This window comes from Ailuropoda melanoleuca, chromosome 10, assembly GCF_002007445.2.
Source record: "Ailuropoda melanoleuca isolate Jingjing chromosome 10, ASM200744v2, whole genome shotgun sequence".
Lineage (NCBI taxonomy): Eukaryota > Metazoa > Chordata > Mammalia > Carnivora > Ursidae > Ailuropoda > Ailuropoda melanoleuca.
This window is the reverse complement of record NC_048227.1, coordinates 46,808,185-46,832,519: the sequence shown is the minus strand read 5'-3', so window position 1 is coordinate 46,832,519 and position 24,335 is coordinate 46,808,185. Positions and strand designations below refer to the sequence as shown.

General features: G+C 37.3%; 1 pseudogene; it reads left to right on the top strand.

Annotated features, from left to right (window-relative positions):
- LOC109491269 overlaps positions 1-24,335 on the top strand; it is a 77,630-nt pseudogene that overhangs the window by 929 nt on the left and 52,366 nt on the right.

Here is a 24,335-nt window from a genome sequence, read left to right as displayed (position 1 = left end):
TTCACTGTTTTGCCACAGGTAGACGTGGCCTTAGAGCTTAACGTCTGTACCAATCACAACATGAAACTTATTTTCCTCTAATGTGGAGGAAACAGCTGCTTTCTAAGACATACAAGACCACACACTCCTCCACTTTCTCCCATTTGTAGTTGTGTCTGTTCATTCTGGAAATAAAATGATCACTATTCTATTTTAGCAAGAGGCAGACATGGAAGGTGTTGGTGCTCTTCAGGGATGTGGAAATACCAGTAGGGAGGGACTGTGATGGGAAGCGACGGAGCAGGGTGTGCTGTACCTTGTTACTGCCACTGTCTAGCAAGAAGATCAAAATAATATTTTCAACCATTAAGGTACAGATGATCCTTTTCAAAAGACAACCAGATATCTATAAAAGATAAATGCCTTCTGAACATGAGAAATTTTGATAGAGGCTCTACACATAAACTCTGTGGCTCAAAATCCCTCTGAGGGACGTTATAATAGTCAGATGGCCCACGAATTCACCCACCATGTTTATGAAAAAGTACCATGTTTGGATACATTTTTCCTTACCAGAAAAAGCAGATATAAAAGTATGTAGGTATTTTAGCAAATCGACATAAAAGAAGTATCATGGTATTTAAACTGCAAGGACATATTTTTGGAAAATGTTCACTCTCAGAAATACAAAGCACTTTTTCTTAAAGCATCTGCTTTGTGTCCTTAATACAATTTAAGAAAACATAGGCTCTGTTTTAAAAGATAAACTATGAAGTGAAAATGCAATAGATTGATAAGAAAAGGACATTAATTGAGAGGAAGGTAGAAATTAAAAACAAAAATGCAATAACACAGACTCTTCTTGAAAAAAATATTAAAAACATGCATAAAGGAGAGTCTGAGTGGTTCAGTTGGTTAAGTGTCTGCCTTCGGCTTAGGTTGTGATCCCAGGGTCCTGAGATCCAGCCCCAGGTCAGGCTCCCTGCTTCTCCCTCTCCCTCTGACCCTCCCCCAGCTTGTGCTCTCTCTCTCTCTTTCTCAGATTAATAAATAAAATATTTAAAAAACACATGCGTAAATCCAAGTTGAATAATGAGTTCAAGTAAAAGACTCAAGAATGCATGGTATTAGGTATTATAAACAGTGATACACAGTATGTTGAATTAAATGTTATGGATAGATTATGAGAAAAAAATACATAAGTAATTCTTGAAATTTTTTATGCAAAATGTAAAAATAACAATAATAATCTGGGCCTCAAATTCCAGATTATAACAATCCCATATTATCCAACAGAGAAGTGAAGGAGGAATGAAGGAAGCGAAATAAAACAATGCTAGTATCCACAGTTCCCCAGGTAGTATCAAAACACTATTTTATTTGTTAAATTTATTATAATTCATTTTTAAATGTATGTATCTGTTAAATTAAAAAAAAAAAGATATATGTTTTACAAAGCACTAGCATAAACTATAGTAAAATCATAGTCCATGAAGAACTGGACAAGAAAAAGACAGATTAAAAAAGGTCAGAATTAAAAGGTCAAATAAACAAGCTTTTCAGGGGCATAATAGGCTTAAAAGAAGAGTCAAATTCTTCTATTAAAGACAAAATCCAATCATATGTTATTCCCAAGAGACAGAGCTAAGGGAAATATTCCATAGAAAAGTGAAAATAAAAAGAACTGCCAGAGATATACTGGGTAAAGCAAACAAAAGAAGGGGTATAACATAAAAATCAGTTGTATTAGATTTTGAGGCAAGTCATCATGCCATCAGAAAAAATGACTATCATTTTATACTAAAAATTATTGATTTTAGCTCTATAATTATAGAAGATAGTCAAAGCATACACCTTTGTATGATAAATAACATAGCTACAAAATATTTAAAGTAAAAACTACCCTATGAAACTTTACAAGGAAAACTTGGAGAAGAAGAAAAAAGTAGCTTTGAAGATCCGTCTCTCAAGTTTGAAGAACCATGTAGAAAAAAGTAAAAATATAAAAGCTATATAATACTTTATTTTATAATTTATTTAAAAGAGAGTCCAAATATGTTTCAAACATGCCGTACATACTCTTTCTTTGAAAAGCCAATGGATCATTTACAAAAACTGAACATCTAATAGGCCACAAGAAAAGTATTTTAAATAAATTACAGAAAAGCTGAAACCGTGCACGCCATGATATTAGATCAGAACATAATAATAGCCATTAATAACAAAAGTTGAAAATTAATTATTTGGAAATAAACAGTACATGGCTCATTAACATGGATCAAGGGAGATTGATTACTGATTGTTTACAAAGCAATACAAATGAGAAAACTTTAATAAATATCTGATAGAAGCTTTAAGTCCACAAACTCCTTGGCTTAAAATTAAGAGGGGGGATGAATTAGCAACTAGGCAGACAGTGATTAACACTAGAGCAATTCACCTATAACGTTTATGGTCAACTACCATATGTGAAAACTCTTTTATCATGGAAAATAAGCGGACTCTTTTTTAAAAGATTTTGTTCATTTATTTGAGAGAGAGAGAACACACACAAGTGGGAGGGGGGTGGCAGAGGGAGAGGGAGAAGCAGACTCCAACTGAGCAGGGAGCCTGGGACATTGGGCTTGATCCCAGGACGTTGTGGCTCGATCCCAGGACCCTGGGATCATGACCTGAGCTGAAGGCAGAGGCTTAACCAGCTGAGCCTCCCAGGCGCCCTAAAAATAAGCAGATTTTTAAAAAGGAAAAATGTGCATGGGTGTAGTTAAAAATGTAGCAATCAGCCTGCAGCCAAAACAAAGTTATTTTTAAATTATTTTTAAATTTAAAAGTTAACGTAGCCAAATTATTTTGAGAGGATTTCAATTAAAAAAAGAAAGATATGAAAAGAAAGGAAATAAGAAATAAAACTGAATATAAAGAAAATCAATCATTCAAATCATTTGCTTGTTTTAGAAAGTAGGTTTGATTATTCAGTATTGTGAGCCCAAGAGAAAAGGAGATGAGTGCCATGGAAAATATAGTTTGTTACTCACAGTTCCCAGGATGGGGGGCATGCCATGCCATACTGGGTCACACAGGGAAGCACCAGGGTTGATCAGGAAACAAAGGTTACAAGGGAAAAACATGGGTAAGAGCCTTTCGTGTGATCTCCATGGAAAGGAACAGACATGGCAGCACAAGCAGGTTTAGGATCGACTGGTCTGAATAATTTCAGTAGGTTCTGTCTAGTACCTAACTCTGGGGTGTTTAGAGCAAGGACATAGCGGCCCTGAGAGTGAAAGAAGATGGTGGGGTGGGAGGACTCAGACGGGTTGGTTTGCATACGAAAGGGATTCTCCTGGCCTAATCCTTTACAACCTCTAGGAATTGGCCAGCACCTGCAAGGTGCAATCTCTCCAGGGTCAGTAAGGCTTCAAGATGACAAAGCATTGGAATTACAGAAACTAAAAAGGTGTGAAAGATACACTGTTGATCCCAGCAGGTGGTCAAAAGCTGGCTTCCTTATCTCCCTTCCGCAGCCCTGGCAGATCCTGAGATGCCCTGCTCATTCCTAGTGAGAGAGGTGAACGACTTAACCCAGCTGCTGGAAGTGCTGTCAGCAAACACCTCTCAGCTGAGTCACTCTCCTGCCTAGGTGGGCCCACATCCAGCAACTGATCTGTGCAAAATAGGGTTTCTCAACTTTGGTATTAGTGATGTTTCAGACAGAATTAACTCTTTGCAGTGGGGGTCTGGTCTGTGCACGGCAGGATGTGGAGCAGAAGCTCTGGCCCCTACCCACTTAGACACCAGGAGTACCCACCGTCAGAATATCCCCAGACATGGCCAAACATTCCTGCGAGAGCGAAATCACCTCCAACTGAGAACCACTGACAAGAGAGTATAAAAGCCCACCCACTTCTCCTAATTCTGGGCAGCTGTAACGTGTCATTCTTTCTTCCGCACATCCCACGGAGTTCCATATGAAGCCCACGACTCTGGTCACACCACCCACTCCTTCAGGGCTAATTCATCCATTTCCATGCATCCATTGCCATATACATACTGACAGCTTCTAGATTCGTATTTCCAGCCCAGATCTGTTGCCCAACCATCAAATCTGTATAATTGTCTATTGGCTGTGTCTTTTTATCAAAAGATTTATTTTTGTGCTTAAGAACATGAGCTCTAAAAAAGTAAGAAGGAGAAAGAAAAAACAAAAAAAAGAACACAAGCTCTAGAAGCAGTTGCTCATGTGAGTACCTTGACTCACATCCTAGTTTTATAACTTTGGGATACCACTGAGCCTCTCTTTGCTTCTTCTTCATCTATAAAATGGACACACGAATATGATCTACCTTATAGTTTGTGTGAGAATCAAATGAGTTAATGTAGATAGGGAATTTAAAACAGTGCCTGGCAAACTGTAAGTTCTCAGTAAATGTTAGCTATTACCATTAATCACTAGTTTGTAGTGCCAGTACCAAAGGGAGTATGTACAAGTCCAAATGAAATTCTACATTTCCCAACTCAGGTCTTCTGTGTTTATTCCCATAAATGGTACCACCAACAACCCATTCAAGCCAGATACTTCCTCGATGATGTTATTATTGATTGTTCTATCTCCTACAGCGACTACTTCAAGTCAATCACCAAATCATAGTGAATCTACATTCTTAGAACAGGTTGAATCTGAGCATTTTCTTCATCTCAATTGCCACTATCTTAGTGTAATCCCATATTTCTTATTGCACGAGACTAGTGAAGAAATGAAGAACATGGACTCTGGAGTCATAGCTGGCCTAAAGCCCAGTTCTACCAGCTGAATAATATTGAGTAAATTATATTTCTTCTCTCTGTCCACCTTTTTCATTGTCTAAAAAACAAAGATAATCATGCCTACCTTCGAGGATTGCAAAGAATATTACAAGAGAAGCATTTTTTGTATTACCCTTAACTTAAAATAACACAAACGACCATTAATAAAAGACTGGATTAAATAAATCATAATATTTTCATATAATAGGATACAACATAGCAATAAAAATAAGGAAAGTACCATTGCACAGCATAACATGGTTGAATCTTGGACAGATAAATTGAGCTCGCCTACCAAAAAAAAAAGGCAAGACACAAAAGAATACATACAGAATTATATAAAATTTAAAACAGGAAAATCTTAACTGCATTGGTTAGTGATATATACCTAGCGGTAAAACTGTAGAGGAACACATGGTTATAATTACCATAAAAGTCAAACAAATGAATGGGGTGGAGAAATACTGAGGAGGGTTGATCTGGGAAGTGATGATCTGGTGGCTTTTGAGGTGCTGACAATGTTTATTGTCTCAACCTAGGAGGTGGTTGCATGGGTATTTATATATAGATATTATTTATTATATTGTACATTAAGACTTTATGTTCCTTTTTGTATGATGTTACATTTCACAAATTAGAAAAGGTTAAATAAAAGGAATATGATAAATGAAAACTAAGTGTAACCACAGAAACAGAAAAATATAACACACCGACACACACACACACACACACGTATAACATTTGTGAACAAAGGCTTTCTATCAGGCCTGAATTTCAGGCCTGTTTCAGGAAGATCTCCAATTCTCATAGCATTGTTTCCTTGAAAACAGTAAAGATAAATGAAGAATATTTTGTTTGCCTCATTGGTATGTGGAACACACATCTGCTTCCGGTTAGGGAGCTGTGACCTGGCATTGGGCCTATGTGGTAGTACGGTATAAAAGCTTGGTGGGAAATAGAGGCTGAGGTTTCCATGTGTCAACATGACTCACATGTATCCCGGCTCTCATCTGTGACAGTCATACGTGTCTCTGTGGTTGAGGCTGCAAATTTTGTGTACTTTTGTGTACTTAAGCAGCTGCTGAGACAAGATAAGGAGATGAAGTCCCCTAACCTACAGCATGTATGGCTTTCTTTTCTTCTATAATGCCAGGTAAACAGAGCTTTATGTTAAATCCTGCCTATGTCTCTTGAGTGTGATTGCCAATTCATACCCATAACCACAGCTGTGGTGTTAGACATTGGTGTCAGAAATAGGCTTGGCTTTCAGACCCCCGAGTCAAAGCACTGTGATACAGGAAGCAGAACTGGGAAGGGGTAGGGAGATGAGAATTTGATGCCTGCGTGGCTACATTCCATAGATTTGTCTCCAGGGATACTGATAAAACTGTCCAGGAAAGGCAAAGTGAGGTGGGGGACTGCTGAAGAACTAAGGAAAGGGTGAATCAGATAGACCCATTATCAGGTGGCAGTTAAGACAAAGGATGAAAAGGGAAGAAATTTAATTGATTCTTTCAAAAGATTTACTAGCTCATTATCAGTAGTTGGAAAATCTGTTCCTTACCGGGCATCTCATGAATCCCATGAGACATGTTCCCTTTAACCCACCCTGGATGATTTTAAATATTTTATTTATTTATTTGACAGCGATAGACAGCCAGTGAGAGAGGGAACACAGCAGGGGGAGTGGGAGAGGAAGAAGCAGGCTCATAGCAGAAGAGCCTGACGTGGGGCTCAATCCCATAACACCAGGATCACGCCCTGAGCTGAAGGCAGACGCTTAACCGTTGTGCCACCCAGGCGTCCCACCCTGGATGATTTTAAATACAAAGATGCTGTTAGGGAACAATAAAAAAAAGTGCTAACTGAGGCTGCTAAATGTGCTCTGTAGGTTGAGGCAGTAGAAACCAAACAGGATTAACATAAGGGCTGGGATATTTTGCCCTACCCCTTGTAGAAGCTCTAAGGCCAGGTGCTTTGGTTAAAGTCGAATATATCCTAGGTTTGTAAAACTTTTGGGTTAAGTGGATACTAGTATATAATGCACTATAAATTTCCAGGGAGCAAGAGAATATTAAGAAGCCAAAAAGGAAGCTAAAGGGGACGTAGATACTGTGATAGGATGTATCATGGTCCCAATAAAAGTCCACCTAGAAACATAGTAAAGGAGGAGATATCCAGTAGCGGTATCCCCTTTGCTTGAATGTATAACTAGAAAGGATGTGATGCATGAATGGAAGGTTTTGCCCTTACTGGCCTGTAGCTGAATGTTGGGGACATCTGCCCTTTGCCAAGTCTTAACTGGATCAGCTAAAAGGGAGCCCTTACAATTGCCCTAACTTTCTTCTGTGATAAAGACTAAATTGTACTACTTTCCCAGAGGGCACAGGTAATCTCAGTCCTGATTAAAGAAGTCATCGAACCAGTTGTCCTACTAAAATACCAAATCTTTCCACCTTTGCCCTGTCTGGTCTGGAAGAAAGTCCAAAGCTTCTACTGTACCAGACATGGTAAAAAGTATCAGGAAGTTCAGAAGACAGTGGTGATAGTATGCTATCACAGACTCAGAATCTTGAAAATGTCAAGCACAGGAGAGACTCCATTAAAAATACTTCTACTGTCTTCCTTCAAGGTTACTCATGTTCTCCACGATTCAGTTACTGCCCTGTTGATTCATGAAGTTGATAATATAATGATACCTCCCTTCTCAGAAAGGAAGCTGGGACTGGAGGGAAGGGAAATTTAAAAAGCTGTAGTTGCAATAGGACTAGCCAAAGATGCCTGAATAATCTGGCTAAGGGGTCAGGGCCCAGTTCAGTTAGACCTTTTTCCAGGAATAATCTGGGCTAGGGCCACTAGAGGATTTCGCAAACAATAAAGAGAAAACTGTCTCCCTTCAGGTCTTTATTAATAATAGAGAGAAACAAAGCCTCAAAGGGGTGTTTGGATTCTAGAGGACACCATATTTGGGAATCCTGTTGGCCCCAATATACAAAGAGACTAGAAAAAGAAATGGGTTTGAATGCAAACCAGAGCAGAGTGTAACCCAAGCTGTCCCTCTGGGATTTTATAATCCTGACATAACCAGTGTATTTAGAGAAGTCTACTGCTAAAACACACACAGACTCAAGTCCCTGGCAAAAGCCTTCCAATGCTACTTATAGGCAACTGTTAGACTTCTGGACTAAAATCTCCCTGATACTTTTTCTAAGAACAGCCCACATGAAAGACAAGTACTGGCACACTATTTGGCTCCAGTAAAAATAACACTCATACCTAGGAGCATCAGATTATATTGAGGCTTAAGTTATCTATGACATCATGGGTGATACCAGGAAGAGACTCCAGTAAAGAAGAAGCTATGCAAGTTCCCTGATAAAATATAAATGGTATATTTGGGAACATGCTAAAGAGATCAGCTCCGAGGGAATGCATTGTGTCCATGAGTAGACAGCATCTCTGCCTCTACAGTGGAACTCCTGAGCTCCCCCCTTATTGCCCAAAGATCTGAAACCGGCTGAGGCAAAACATCAGCCTGCTTTGCTGTTGGGAATTCTCATAGTGAATGGTGGGACTCTATGGAAATGCTGCTGCTATCTGACAGCGGTCTGTAAAAATCTTAGCTGCAGAAGGCAATAGTTATACACAGCGGGCTAAATTGAGAGCAGTATATTTGACAGTACATGAAGAACTTGCTTCTTAGCCTCAGGGAAATATCTAAATATATAGAGACTCCTTGGCTGTGTTGCATGGACCGGCAGACAAATGGTTCCTTGATGAACAGATACGTAAAAGCCTAGTGTGAAAGGATAAAATTGTAGATGTTCCTACAGAAACTCCTAGGGAGAATTCCATTCATAGATGTTCACCAAGAGAACCTATTTATGGCTCAGAGGGACACAGGATAACCAAGGCCATTGCCCTGGTCTGCCCCTGGGGAAAAATAGTTGGGTATATGAGATGAGCTGGCAAAATGGTGCTCAAACAATACCATCGTGCTGAAAGAGCGGCATATACTACTATCACTCTGAACAGCCAATAATATGGTGAGAGACTATCCTCAATGTCATCAAGAGAAAAAAAAATGTCCAAAAATGGCATTAAGGGAATTATATGAGTTCAAGGATCAGCATATCATGGACAAGTGGATTACATAGAATACTGCTCATAGCTCCAATGGGTATTTCAATGGGTCTTTTCAGGAATAGACAAGTGTTTGGGGTCTCCTTTATATGTCTTGTAGGAAATGCATATCACCATAGCCAGTTCACCAAAATGGGACAAAAAATACAACACAGAATGGACATATATTCCTACCAGTGACATGGGAGTGACTTCATTGAAAATTGGAATGGGCGATTAAAACATTCATTTTTGAGTGACAGAATGCTAAGAATGATAAGAATGAGAAAGCCTGGATAGAAAGCCCAGTGAGTGTGTGCTTCATTTGAATATGAGAGGTATTGAGAGAAGAACAGCCTTAGGGAAGTTTTCTGTGTACCAGGAACAAGGGGGTCAGAAATGATGCCAATCTTTGTCTTCTGCACATCACAAGCTTTTCTTTGGGTTTTCTGATCTAATGGTTTAGATTAAGACTGCATTTGCCCTCCTTGCAGCTGAAGGGAGCATTACTGCTTAAGATACTGTATTCCTTTGAAGTTGATTATATTTATTACTAAGGAAATCCTAGAGCAGATGGTCACTTTGCTTAATCTTTCCAGGCTAGGACTAACTCTATTTGCTGCCTTAGTGGAGGAGAATGATCTCCTATCTTTTATCTTTGCAAACCTACCATCTATTTTTAGGAATGGAGAAAGAAGGACTTGGTGATGCTCTATTGTTACCTGAAGGGAAAGGAAAAGAAAAAGTCATTTGAGACATTATGCCTTGCAATAGCTCTGGGAAGGATCTGTATCTTCACCCAAGAAGTGCTCTTTATTGAGGATGATTGCTACTGTGTTTAAGAAACACAACATTCCTTGAATGTTTGGTAGAATTCCCCAGGAAAACTGTCTGGGCCTGGAGTTTCGTTATTTGGAAGGTTGTTTATCACTAACTCAATCTCTTCATAATTAATTGGCCTGTTTAAGAAATCAATTTCTTCCTGTTTCAGTCTTGGTAGTTTATAGGTTTCCAGGAAGGCCTCCATCTCTTCCAGATTGCTTAATTTATTGGCATATAGCTGTTGATAAAAGTTTCTAATAATCCTTCCAATTTCATTGGTGTTGGTGGTGACTTCTCCTTTTTCATTCATAATGTTATTAATTTGGTTCCTTTCTCTTTTCTTTTGGATAAGTCTTGCCAGTGGTCTGTCAATTTTATTGATTCTCTCAAAGAACCAGCTTCTAGTCCTGTTGATCTGCTCTACTGTACTTCTGGTTTCTAATTCATTGATTTCTGCTCTAATCTTGGTCAACTGCTTCCTCGTGAGTGGATTAGGCCTGTCCCTCTGTTGCTGTTCCAGCTTCTTGAGGTGAGAATATAAAAACTGCATNTCCCTCCTACATTGTTGGTGGGAATGCAAGTTGGTACAGCCACTCTGGAAAACAGTGTGGAGGTCCCTTAAAAAGTTAAAAATTGAGCTACCCTATGATCCAGCCATTGCAATACTGGGTGTTTACCAAAGATACAGACGTAGTGAAGAGAAGGGCCATATGCATCCCAATGTTCATAGCAGCATTGTCCACAATAGCTAAATTGTGGAAGGAGCCGAGATGCCCTTCAACAGATGACTGGATTACGAAGTTGTGGTCCATATATACAACAGAATATTACTCAGCTATCAGAAAGAACGAATTCTCAACATTGCTGCAACATGGATGGCACTGGAGGAGATAATGCTGAGTGAAATAAGTCAAGCAGAGAAAGACAATTATCATATGATTTCTCTCATCTGTGGAACATAAGAACTAGGAAGATCGGTAGGGCAAGAAAGGGATAAAGAAAGGGGGGTAATCAGAAGTGGGAATGAAACATGAGAAACTATGGACTATGAGAAACAAACTGAGGGCCTCAGAGGGGGGGGTGGAGGAATGGGATGGGCTGGTGATGGGTAGTAAGGAGGGCACCTATTGCATGGTGCACTGGGTGTTATACGCAACTAATGAATCATCGAACTTTACATCGGAAACCGGGGATGTACTCTATGGTGATTAACATAATATAATAAAAAATCATTAAAAAAAAAAAGAAACACAACTTTCCTGGGTGTTTTAGAAACCCAAGCCAGGGAGACAAAGCTACTGAAATGCTGAGAACCATCTAAATTATAGCAGGATGTCACTAGAACATGTGGCCCTTATCATCATTCCCCTTATTGTGTATGTGCTAGGAATTTAAAAGGAGGTATCATTTCTTGCCATATAGTTAGTGGGTACTGAGCAGATAAAAGACCAACAATATGTCCTCTTCATTGGGTATATGGGTTGTACTCTATATTAATAGTGGGAATCAGTATCAATAAAAAGCTATTCTTTCATAGGTGGGTATAATTAATTAGTCCCCTAGGCCAGAAGGAATCCTGAATTTACTGAACACTCTAGTGACCATCCCTGTCACAGAAAATATATGTTATAGAGGTAAGAGATGATTTTGTTGGGAAGGATGGAGAAATTACCCTGTAATAAAAAAACAAATATTTGGTGTGCTAAGTATTACTGTAATAGTTCCTGCTATATGGTGTAATATTACCAAGTAGTTTGTATGCTAAGCATTATTTTAAAGTCTCACTTACTGTTATTTGATATAATAAAGTATGTTATGGGCTTATATATAAAAATTAAAGAAAAAAATGTATACGATGATGACCCCCAGGATGGAAAGATATTTTGGGAAACTGGTTTAAAACCCCCAGTTGATATTAAACCCACAGAAACTGAATGTCCAGACAAAATGGTAAATTTGGCCTTAGAGAAACTAAACACAAAAATAAATGTCTCTAATAACTTTTAAAAGATACAAGTGATAGTGAGTGAGAGGAAGATCTGTGCAATTGATAGAAAGTAAGAAAAGACTTACGAAGCATGTTGGTCAAGATGAACATGTTTTAGGAAAAGGACACCAGTATTTATTAGATAGTACAAACCTTGGTGGTTGCAGGCACATTAACTTGCTTTTTCCTCAGTATAAAATTTTAGAGATGTGCCTGTCAGAAAAAAATATCACAGAACATCTAAGGAATTTGTTGTGAAAATATTGACTCAAGGTCATAGGGGTGAAACTGTGAGAAGGAATTTAACATCAGTCTGGTCCAATTCAACCTCTCAGAGGATGACCTTAGTTTCCCTCAGCACTTTTTCCTTGGAAGGAGTGGGGCTAAGAAAAATGAGAAATAGTATTTGTTTGTTGGGTGAAATCAGGACTAGGTTGGAAGAGCTACAAGTTAGCAAGCTGGTTTGGGGCCTATTGGCTTGAACAGTATAAAAGATTGGTAGAAAATAGAGCTCAAAGCTTTAATGTGTCAAGGTGGCCCCCTCACACCTTGCTTCTTACTCATGCAATCCTAACACCTTGTGGAGAGATAGACAAAAGAATCTATGTACTTGGGAGTTGTTGAGACAGTGAATGATGCTACAGCTGCTGTGTTTCTTGACTTGTATCCTGTCATAAAACTAAATGGATGTAAAACCTATTGGTACCTTCAGGAAAACAACCAGACTCTTCAGTTCAGTTTCCATTCACCAGATGACCAAGCTTCAGCCTCTCTTGTTCTCATTCATAATGTCTGTTTACCTATCTATTAATCTAAACATAGATATTTTAAAATACTTGTATTTCCAAGAAATGATTTGTTCTTATTTCTGATTATTTGCAACTTTTTCTCCTTTGTTTACAATCACCAATGTACACTGTAAACCTTATCCCTCTCCTACTCACCTCAGTCTTAAAGGGTATACTTTGATATAAGACAACAGTAATTATTCAGGCTTTATCATGGCATAAATGAATTACACCCCATGACTCACCACTTCTCTTAGATCTAATTTCATGGTCATTGTGAAATCTTCTCATTATCTTTGATTTATTTTTCAAATCTTTTTTCTAAGCACCTTGATGTAATACAGGAAGAACCCAGAAGGTGGGCACTATAATTCTGGTGAGTAGGCTGGTATATCAGTGTCCATGTATTAACATTCCAAGTTAAACATCAATATTTCATGATTTTATTAATGTCAATCAGTGCCTGGGGAATTTATAAATATAAAAGCACTCGGAAATTTAAGTGTCTTTCATCCACAAACCTAAGGACTATGCTACTGACACCGAAGCACGCGGCTAGTGAGGCTGCCTTTTTACTGCTGTCTCTGTCTCACTGTAATAATCAAGCTTATGTTTTGATTAATATATCTCCCCATAACTATAATAATAATTTTTCTAAAATAAAATTAATAATATTTTTATCCAGCTCACCTAGGTCAAAGGTCAAAGAGAGCTTTGCAAAGATATACATAACTTGATGCTTAAAATAAATAATTACTCAAGAGAAGATAAGTCACAGATGGGGAGAAAACACTTACAAAAGACATTTCTTACAAAGGACTGTCACCCAAAATATATGAAGAATTCTTAAAGCTCAACAGTAAGAAAACAAAGAGAACCATTAAAAAATGGTTCCAAGACCTTAACGTACACCAAAGAAGATACCCAGAGGGCAAGTAGGCATATGAAAAGATACTCCACTTCATATGTCATCAGGAAAATACAGTTTAACAAAAATGAGATACCATTACACATCTATTAGAGTTGTCAAAATCCAGAACACTGACAACTCCAAATGTTGATGAGGATGTAAAGCAACAGAACTCTTCTACATTGCTCGTGAAAATGAAAAATGGCACAGCTTTGGAAGACAGTTTAACAGTTCTTTTGCAAAACTAAATATACTCTAACCATACAATCCAGCAACCATGCCCTTGGTATTTACCCAAAGGGTTGAAAATTTATGTCCACACAAAAACCTGCACACAGACATTTATGGCTGCTTTATTCATAATTGTCACAACTTGGAAGCAACCAGGATGTCCTTCAGTAGTGAATGGATGAAAAAACTGTGATGTACCCAGACAATGGAATATTATTCAGCATTAAAAAGAAATGAAAATACGTGGAAGAACCTTACATGCATATTATTAAGTGAAAAAAAAAAGCCAATTTGAAAAAGCTACATACTGTATACTGTATGATTCCAACTATATGAACATTCTGGAAAAGGCAAAACTATGGAGATAGTAAGTCAGTGGTTGTCAGGGCCTAGTGGTTGTCAGGGCCTATGGGAATTATGATAATTTCATAATTCCAAGAGTGTGGCCAAAGACTTCTAGCATTTCAAAGAAACACTAAGGAACTTAAGAGCCACTTGTCTAAGTAACAGCAGTACTCCTTCAGTTACAGAGTCCATCATTCACTAGATATCTCTTGTCTAATTAGGATAATATCTAAATCTTCTCTGTGCCTCCAAAATGGCAACTCTTTAACAAATGCTCCCCACTGCTGTCAGAATGGGCTTCCCCGAATACAAGTTTGCCTATTTTGTTCTCCTCCATCTACTTCTGGTTTTCGCTGTTTCTTACACGATAAAGTTAAAATTCGTTTTGGTTATCACTGAAACTTTCTTGGCGCTTGGAACCCTTCATGTCTAAGTTATTTTCTTCAAAGTNTGTTCTCCTCCATCTACTTCTGGTTTTCGCTGTTTCTTACACGATAAAGTTAAAATTCGTTTTGGTTATCACCGAAACTTTCTTGGCGCTTGGAACCCTTCATGTCTAAGTTATTTTCTTCAAAGCATCCCTCAGGCAAAATAAATATCCAATAGTTTAATTTCTTAAATAGGCAGGTTCCAACAACTCAATAGTGGTAAACGGCATGGTATTCCACAGATGTTGCTGTACTTCCTCCTGAAACGCAAGTTGTCCCATGGCACTCCTACGAATTTTCTGTGCACCATGGGGGGCGCTGGTGTACAGCTTGGGTATGATGACATGATGATATATTTTTCCTCCATCCATTTACTTCTTTTTGCCTAACTTAAAAGTTGCCTCCTCTTCCTTTGAATCTCCAACCCATTCATAGACTCTATTCTTCTACATGCATTTCTCAGATATGCTGGATAATTTCATATATCTGAAGTTTTGCTCATTCTAATTCCTCTGCATGCACTGCATTTTCCTGTCCCTGTCTACCTGAAGAAAATCTACCTGTTCATTAAAGTTCACCTCCAATATCGCCTCCTTTGTTAATATTCATCATTCTCTTTCTCTGCCAGAGAGACTTAACTTCTCACCCTTTGTGCTTTACTGTACCTTGTATAGACTTCTACCATAGTAGCTATAGTATTTTATTTTAACTATTTCTTTTTGGCTTTTACTCTCATCTAGACTGTCAGACCCTTGATCAAGAGGTAAAATCACCTCAAACCTACCTTTGTATTTTATGGAGAACTTACAAGTATCTGATGAAAGAATGAAGGAATTTTTGCCATTCAGTGCCAAATCATCATCTGTTAGCAGAGTTTAGAGACAGACAGTATATGGCTATAATTCCAATTTTAGTGTTTCCATTGACAAAGATTCTCTCCTTGACGAAACTTTAGCCAGACTCCTATAAACCCTCTTCTCATCTAGGCCTCAAACTTGGCCTATAAAGACTTGAACAAACACTAACATAGTTTCTAAAAGCTCAAGATCGTATCCCTAGGATGACGCTAGTCCCCCTTAATGTGCCTGCCTGAGAAAACTCAAGGCTACCAAAAGAATTTAACTATTGTTCCAGCTAACATCTGAAGACAGAGCCCCTGTCTCCAAATTTCTGTGGAGAGTAGGAGCTTAACTTTGATAAATGTCAGTTTGGAAACCCAGATAGGTTTCATGTGGGCCAAACCCCCTTCCCATTTTTGGTGATTTTTCACTTACTTAATTCTGCTGAGTTTCTGTTCAATCGCCTCTTTATTCCCTCATTCTCCTGTTAGAGCATCAAATTATTTCTACACAAATAGAAGTTGAGTTCAGTTCATGTTAGACCCTTTTGCCCATTGAAATAGTTACTACTTATTAAAATCTGTCCTTACCATTTTTAACTAATATTCAAGTTTTCTAAAATTTTTGACACCATGATAAATTTTTAAAGAGCACTTATAATTAATGCATTCAGTATTTTAACTATAACCTGTTACAAATAAAGTTTATATTCTTTTTCCAGTGAGTAAAACATTAATTTTCTAATCAAAACTTGTTTCATCTTAGACAAAAAAAGGGAATCTTGTAAATGTTAAGAAGATGTTATTCAATATTTATTTGACCATCAGTATATTTATTTTTATTTTTANAACTTTGATAAATGTCAGTTTGGAAACCCAGATAGGTTTCATGTGGGCCAAACCCCCTTCCCATTTTTGGTGATTTTTCACTTACTTAATTCTGCTGAGCTTCTGTTCAATCCCCTCTTTATTCCCTCATTCTCCTGTTAGAACATCAAATTATTTCTACACAAATAGAAGTTGAGTTCAGTTCATGTTAGACCCTTTTGCCCATTGAAATAGTTACTACTTATTAAAATCTGTCCTTACCATTTTTAACTAATATTCAAGTTTTCTAAAATTTTTGACACCATGATAAATTTTTAAAGAGCACTTATAATTAATGCATTCAGTATTTTAACTATAACCTGTTACAAATAAAGTTTATATTCTTTTTCCAGTGAGTAAAACATTAATTTTCTAATCAAAACTTGTTTCATCTTAGACAAAAAAAGGGAATCTTGTAAATGTTAAGAAGATGTTATTCAATATTTATTTGACCATCAGTATATTTATTTTTATTTTTTAATTTTCATTATGTTCAGTTAGCCAACATATAGGACATCATAAGTTTTTGTTATAGTGTTCAATGATTCATTAGTTGCATATATTTTAAAACTTTTTTTAGAAGATTCATTTATTTATTTGAGAGAGAGATAGCGTGTGTGTGTGGTCAAGCAGGAGGGACGGCTGCAGGAGAGAGAGATTCCCAAGCAGACTCCCAGCTGAGTGCAGAGCCCCAGCTCGGGGCTTGATCCCATGACCCATGAGATCATGACCAGAGCCAAAATCAAGAGTCAGACACTTAACCGATTGAGCCACCCAGGCACCCCCTATATTTTAAAATATTTATCGATTGCCTAAGTTATCAATACATAAAATATGCATGTGATGAATTAATTATATGTGTTAATTTCTAAGTGTGGGTAAAGCTCTTGACTTTCTAAACACTAAATTGTTTTTTAAAATATAGATACTTTGCTAATGTGTTGCTGTATAAAAGGAAATATCTTGGTCATGTACCTAGGAGCACTTGCCTTTTATAGCTATGGCCAAGAAATGAGATCATATCTAATTTCCTTTCCAGTGTTACACATATTCCACTGAGGTGTAGTATAATAGTTTCTTCTTTCTCCATAGGGATACTGAGTTTTCTCAATGATTCTTTTCAATTTAACAGGTAATTCAACTGCCATTACACAGTTTCTTCTGGCCAACACTCTCAAGAGAGTCTTTGCTTCTAAAAGCTACTGACTCTTACAACATCACAGACTATGTATTACTAGCAATTCATCACATATTCAATAACAGCAGTACTTTCATCTTGTGTACTTTAAAATGATTCTTTTTTTTTTTTCAGTAATGCTAAAAGCACCCTTGTGGGGGAGAGATGTTTTTCATTATTGTATCTATTTGACAAATGGAAAAGCTCTGGCCCAGAGGTTCGATTAAGGTCACAAAAGTCACTGGTGCACTAAGGCATGAAATTTCCCAAACTGATGACTTCAAGGCCCTTGCTCTAAACATTCAGTTGTAAGGATATAATTATATGTGCTTGAGGGGAAAAAGAGACAGGGGAGAATACTGCTGTTTTCCCTATCAGAAAACCATTACATTTTCTAATCTAAGCTTTATTTACAACAGTTTTGTGGGTACTAAGAGGAGGGGGCCAGTATTCGATGGCAGTCTTCCACATGCTCATCACTGTGTTGGACAGTTTACGATACTATCTAGTCAGATCTAGCTAAACATTGTGCAAAGTGGCTATTTTTATCTCTGTTTTATAAGAAAGAGCTAAGTCATTCACTTAAAATCACACAGCTATTCAATGTCAGATTTGGGTCACAAATAGGCTGAGCTCTGAAGCTCGTTCATCCCTTACCTGAAGATACTTCCTTCTGAATATAACTATATAAGAACTGAGAAGTATATAGAATTATGAAATATATCTAATTTTAAGTAAAGTATATGCCAAAACCTAAAATTATACAGCTATGATATATTAAATATAAAAGTATTTTCAAATCATAAATTTAATTAAAGTGCTTAATCTGACTCATGTTAGTTTGACAAAGACAGCCTTAATGTTCCCCTCAACTTGTCTAAACTTTAGACAGGTTTCTCACTGACTATAAGCCCTCAACCTCCCTTTCCTTAAAGCATTGACTTTATAACTCTTGCAACTTAAACTCTTTCTCTGCCCTTTTGAAATGTATATAAATCTACTGGCAGCCTGTTGCCAGTGTTATTACCCAAGAATGTCTTCCTCAGGGACCTGGGAGCCATCCCTTTGAAATGTAATCATCAAGGAGGAGAGTCCCTATCTCCTAGTCTCTGAGAGAGGGAAGGTAGCCTAACTTCCATTAGCTCCAATTAGCAAACACAGGTGGACTAATCCTGAAGAAGAACATTTGCAAACTCAAGAATGACTCAATGTACTCCTTAACATATCCTATTGATCTACCACCATTTAACTTCCCCTGTCCACCAGTACTTTTCTCCTGGTTCACCCCAGTGCTTCAAAACCCTCCAGCCCCTAGTTTCAGGTCAAAGTGAGTTACCCACATTTGATTTCTGCACTCTCTCCTATTGCTGTCAATGTATTGAAATAAAATCAATTTTTGTCTGCCCACCTTGTTCATTGTGATTTTATTTTCTTTAATAGATTAATTTCAATTTCATGCAATTTTTGAGAAATTTGCCTATTGATGAAAGCTGATATTAAAAAACATCAGTTTGTATTTTACATTTCTTTATGCCTATTAAACAAGTTTGTAAACAAACTGTACGTATTTCCATAGAAATGGTATTAAAAAGGTTTAGATGAAATAATATTTAAGAAAAATTGTTCATAATTTTCTAATGGTAATTTAAAATGCTTAATATCTGCTGAGTAAAAGATGATTACCTAGTTTAGGGTCACTTAAAATTAAATTGATATGTCTTAAAAGCATACATACAAAATATGTGTGAAGGTATTGCTTTTAATGCTTTGCCCTTTCTTTCCGTCTTTCTTTCTTTTCTTCCTTCCTCATTTTAACTTAATTACCTTTTTATGACCCTACTGCCAAAAACAGTTACATTTTGAAGTACTAGATGTTAGGACTTCAACATATGATTTTTGAGGGATGGACATATTCAGCCCATAACACCCCTCATTCCCTAAACTCTGCCTGGCTCACTATTTTCTGGCTGACTGTAGTTCCTTATCCTGAAGAATTAAACCTCAAGGCTTTTCCTGTTTCTTCCCTAGAATGTACTTCTTTTAGACTTACTTTTTACACTTTTAATTCATTCAGAGATGCCTTCCCTGAATCCTAGCTGAAGGAACCCTCCTCATTTGAACACAAACTCTTTTATCACACATACTTTCTCAAGTTTTCTGCACAGCACCTTCCAATTCAAGCAAAGAGAGCAAATTTGCCCTTCCCCCACATTTTTATTTTATTCAGGCCCTTAGTGGAGTGGGTGACACCCAATCACATTGGTAAGTTTGATCTTTTTATTAGTCTATGCATTCAAATGTTAATGTTTTCAGAGATACACGCAGAAATAATGTTTTACCAGCTACCTGGGCATCTCTTAGCGAGTTGACACATAAATCAAACCATCACAGTGCTTAATACATTTTTAATGAAAGAATGGATCTCTTCTAGGTGTGCATGAAATCCTATGTAAGGCTAAGACCACCTAAGAATGCAGACAAAGAAAGAAAGGGTGAGTCTTAGATAGACTGGATCTAGAACACTCAAATCAAGTCTAGTGGTGAACAAGCTTAATTTATTCAATCTTTTGAAGAACCATGAACGAGACTTATCATGACTCCTTAGGATCTAGAAGACCCAAAGTTTTCTTTGGTGAGAACTGCCATTATCAAGACAGATAATCATTTTACTTTCAGCAAAGCACACATCTCTGTAAATTTAAAACTCTAGGTCAGACTATAAAAAATTATATTTTCTTATTTTAGCAAATATTCAAAATATGACTTTTTAAGAAAAAAACATATCATACAATTTTTGAAAATGTACATTCATACATTGATATTGTTCTATGATTGATTTAATTTCTAAAGGTTGTAAAGCAGCTAAATTTGGAAGTCTAATTATTAATAATTAAAGACTGATTTACTTTTGACAAGGAGTTTAAGATTGATTGATTTAATTACTATAAAATTCAGGATTTTATGTAGTAATTTCATAAAATTTAGGGTATGGAATGGCAGATTTACAACAGTCAAACTGTCTGCTGACCAAAATACTTATCTTAGTTCAGCATATTTTCTGCTGTTTCTATTAAGTGTATTTGAAAATTCAGACTCTCAAAATACTGAAGACTATGATTCATATTTTTATTTATTTATTTATTTAAATGATTTTTTATTATATTATGTTAGTCACCTTACAGTACATCCCCAGATTCCGATGTAAAGTTTGATGTTCCATTAGTTGCGTATAACACCCAGTGTACCCTGCAATACGTGCCCTCCTTACTACCCATCACCAGTCTATCCATAAGAACTAGGATGATCGGTAGGGGAAGAAAGGGATAAAGAAAGGGGGGGGGTAATCAGAAGGGGGAATGAAACATGAGAGACTATGGACTATGAGAAACATATTTTTATTTATTTATTTTTATTTTTTATTTCATTTTTTTAAAGATTTTATTTATTTATTCGACAGAGAGGGAACACAAGCAGGGGGAGTGGGAGAGGAAGAAGCAGGCTCATAGCGGAGGAGCCTGATGTGGGGCTCGATCCCATAACGCGGAGATCGCGCCCTGAGCCGAACGCAGACGCTTAACCGCTGTGTCACTCAGGCGCCCTATGATTCATATTTTTAAAACATGAAACATTTTTTCTTGATTTTAGAATGTCATTTTCCTGGAGCTAAAAAGCTCTATTCCTCCTGATAGAAGAATATAATTGCTCCCTGATAAAATGATCAAAACACAGGTAAAAAGAATAGGATATATTCAGTACAACAGAGAAAGGATANGCAGACGCTTAACCGCTGTGTCACTCAGGCGCCCTATGATTCATATTTTTAAAACATGAAACATTTTTTCTTGATTTTAGAATGTCATTTTCCTGGAGCTAAAAAGCTCTATTCCTCCTGATAGAAGAATATAATTGCTCCCTGATAAAATGATCAAAACACAGGTAAAAAGAATAGGATATATTCAGTACAACACAAGAACTTCTTAGGGCAAGTGCTTCTGAGTATGCTGATGATTGGATGGGCAGACTTTACATGAAATGAGATACCTGAGAATAAGAAACAATTTGGAGAATTTTAGATATACGATACCAGAGAAAATTATCTGAGAAGTATGGTGCTATAGGCCAATTAAACACTAAGAAAAAAAATAAAACAAGACCTCTATTAGAAGCCATTTTTAAAGAATATTATATCTTACTATAATAAAGTTAGTATGATCAGAAGACAAAAGTTTTATGTAAATTTTGCCTACACGTACCCACAAAAGCGTTCTTCGGTTTCAAATAAAGACCAACAAGCTTGGACAAAACTGTTTAGGATCAGAGCAGATGTCCCCTTGGTGGGTGATTTTAGTTAGCTTCTCAGAAAACAAGGTAGTGAGTAAAATGAGTGGTTTTAAAGCTGCAGTACCTTTATTCTCAAGGTTGAGATTTTTCTGTTTACAAAATGCCAGGAATGATTCTCGAGATTCAGTCCTGTAATCGTGTTGTTTTTTCAAATAGCTTTTTTGAGATAAAGTTCACATATTCTACACATTTTGAGATAAAGTTCACTCATTTACATTATATGATTCAATGGATTTTAGAATATTCACAAATATGTGTAATTGTCACTGTAGTCAATTTTGGAACATTTCCATCACTTCAAAAAGAAACCCATTTGATTTTAATATGTGTTTTAATGGTTAATTTTATTTAATTAATAATTAATCAAATAAGTGATTAATAACTTAAGTAATGATTCATTTATGTAATGATGAATTAAATAATCTCAATGTTTGAATGATACCTCAGCCTTTCTGCAACTATCCTAAAGGAATATAAAGGGGGTATCTTTTGGTTTGATAAGTCCCATATTTCAGCGACTTGCCTCCTCCCCAGTCGAAGACAAAGTGGGTTTAAAATTGACACACAGGGGCGCCTGGGTGGCACAGCGGTTAAGCGTCTGCCTTCGGCTCAGGGCGTGATCCCGGCGTTGCGCGGTCGAGCCCCACATCAGGCTCCTCCGCTGGAAGCCAGCTTCTTCCTCTCCCACTCCCCCTGCTTGTGTTCCCTCTCTCACTGGCTGTCTCTATCTCTGTCGAATAAATAAATAAAAAATCTTAAAAAAAATTAAAAAAATAAAATTGACACACAAACAAAAAGGTTAAGCTAATTCTAGGTCATTATTACAATATGAAAGCATGACTGCCAAATAATGAGTTTGAATTCATGAGCAGTTTGAGAATCAGTCTATTTACACTCACTTTCAGAACACATGGTTCTTTGCATCTATTTATATATGAAATGTCTATGTCTTCTCTCCTGGAGAGAACTAAATCGTGTTGAATTTTATTTATCTTGATGCCAAAAAAAATACCAACTTATTTTCATTATAGTTTACTGATGTCCTTAGTGAAAGTCAAACATGTTCTACTTCAGAGAAGGAATAAAAATAATTAATATGCCAGGATTAGGGAAACACATGTCTTCCATTTCCTAGCTGATGTATGGATAAATCTGTATCACCTTCCTTCCCTTCACACATACATGTACACACACATACAAAAAATACCACAAGTTAACATTGTTTTATTTAGTATTTTTTTTCAGCCATTTCCAGAAGTAAGGTTATATCCAGAGATTTTTAAGTAATTGACTTACTTTTATATTAAAATTAGTAATAAAGGAGCTTGTAATTCATTTTTATTTATTGTTTTCTTTTGGATAAAGTTTTGTAAACATATTACAGAAAATTTAAAAATGATAAAAAATTGCTTTGCCACCTAACCAATATTTCTGTTCTTTTAACATTCACCTCTTTACAACTTAACTTCCCTTTTCCTAATATAAAATTGTTACAAACAATTTCCACAGAAGTAGTTACTCTTATTATAGATATATAATAAATGCCCCAAGGATAAGATTTTTGAGGAAATACCTCTCTCGGGAACTGATAGTGCACATTAGAATTAAATGTTGGAGAAGCTTAGTGTGAAGATGCCTGAACAAAATAATCCGTTAGGACTCTTCCCCCTAGAAAGGGAAGATAGTGGAGTAGGAGAACCCTAAGCTTACCTCCTCCCAAGGATACGNGGAGAACCCTAAGCTCACCTCCTCCCAAGGATACAACTAATAACACCTCACATCAGTGTAAATAACACAGAAAACAACCTGAAGACTAGCAGAATAAACTCAACAACTAAATGTAGAGAAGAGGCCACATCAAAGAGGGTAGAAAGGATGAAGTTGCAGTCTGGAACCAAATGAACTTGCAGACCCCCTGCAGAAGGGAGGAATGCCATGGGCATGGAGAGGGGAGAGAAACAAACCCTCATACTAGGGATTCCACATGGGGAAGACAAATCCTATTAACATTTGATTTTGAAAAGCAGAGGGCCCAAATTTTATGAGTTTTTATAACCAGTAGGACTTAAAACCTGGAATTTTAACAAATCAGTGGGCTTGGCTCTAGGAAAGCTGGTGGGCTAGAGGAGACTGAGTCTTTGCCCTTGAAGAGACAGAACAACAAAGAGCCCATGGAGATACAGCACAGAGCAACAGTTTGAAAAGTGCCTGGGGCATATAGGAGGGAGAGTTATTTACTAATCTGAGAGCTGGTCCCAGAGGGAGAAGAATCCCTGGGGAACTCATTCAGGAATGAAAGAATTAGCAGGTGCCATTTCCCTCCCCTACCCCAAATACCCTGGCCACTTACTGGACTCCCTATATAACTTGCTAGCACTTTTACCCCACTCCCCTGTGCTGTACTTCTGCTAATCCACCACTCTAGGGAGGGCCCCTTCTGCAAAAAACCAAGGGCACACAAAGCTTGCTAGCAGCCCTCTGTGGCTGTACTGCACCCTTGCACTATGCTTCAGTGGATCTGCCCTCTCCAATAGTCTCTTGGCCAGAGCCCACACAGGACAGTGCCACAGGCCTGGCAGTGTGGAAGTAGCCCCTATAGGGGCCACCACCACCCCAAAGTAACTCCTGCCACAGAGAAAGGGAAAGATAAATATACACACCAGTCAGACAGAGACCCCAGCAGTGGGCTAGAGGCAGACA